A 1,075-nucleotide genomic window follows, 5' to 3' on the forward strand; every position below is an offset into this window, starting at 1 on the left:
AGGGTTGTCACAGTGTCTGTATTCCTGTGGAACTGACCACATGATAAAGACCTGTTGTCTTAAGGCAACAGCCACGTGAGTGTTCTTAGAAGCTGTTCGTCCTCCACATGAGCCTGAAATGACTGCAGTCTCAGGTAACACCTTGATTGCAGCTTTGGGAAATGCCCTTAGTTAAATTCATCCAACTACATTGTTCCCAAATTCCTGTCCTACAGAAACTATAAGATAATAGGTGGTCTATGCTTTCAGCTGCTAAGGTTTGGGCTAATTTGTTACACAGCAATGAATAATGAATACATTGGGTTATGAAATGTCTTACTAAACTTCAGCTCTGGCTTCCGTAAATCCTTTTTAAATAACAAAAGATGAGTGGAAATGGTATGTTATGGGTCTCAGAAATTATGGTTCTCTTTAACTGTAATGCATTTCTTTTGCTAAAACATAGAAAGAGGGCATATTCATTACCCATGACACACATACTAAAGCGATATTTTTATTTGTAAATACTACAACAAATTTCAAACATGTCATCTAAGAGTCTGTTCAGTGTTGATAAATCTGTTCTTCAGTTGTCCCAGAGGGGATTTTAGAAAAGGGTAAGATTCAAGCACAAATAAATTGCTTAGTAATAATATATATTACTTGATCATATATATATATATATATTATATACACACACACACAATATATCAATATATATATTTTATGAGACCAAAATAATAAGATAATCAAACTCTCAGCCTGAATTCATTGGTCACCTGAGAGATTGAATTTCATTGCTCTGTCCTGAAATTCAGAATACTATCTATTTCATTGTGAAGTTACACATAAAGAATGGATCAATTATACCAATAATATTTTTAAATCATTGTAGCCTTGGCTACAAAATAAAAGCTAAAATAAAATATGTCACCCCAAATCTGAATAAATTAATATAAAAGTTAAATTGACATTTCGTAAGTTATTTTTTTTTTTAATACAAAACACTTCAGGAATCTGTGTGTCATCCTTGTGCAGGGGCCTTGGAAACCTTCTCTAGTTCCAATTTTAGTGTATGTGCTGTTGCAGCAAGCAT

At 33.3% G+C, this 1,075-nt stretch overlaps 1 non-coding gene across 1 annotated transcript; it reads right to left on the minus strand.

Moving 5' to 3' along the window:
* Positions 1–972: 972 nt before the first annotated feature.
* On the minus strand, positions 973–1,075 carry LOC121101513. The gene has a single exon (XR_005833525.1). It is a non-coding gene; the product is annotated as a U6 spliceosomal RNA (small nuclear RNA).

This window comes from Ursus maritimus, unplaced genomic scaffold (assembly GCF_017311325.1).
Source record: "Ursus maritimus isolate PB19 unplaced genomic scaffold, ASM1731132v1 scaffold_10, whole genome shotgun sequence".
Classification (NCBI taxonomy): Eukaryota; Metazoa; Chordata; class Mammalia; order Carnivora; family Ursidae; genus Ursus; species Ursus maritimus.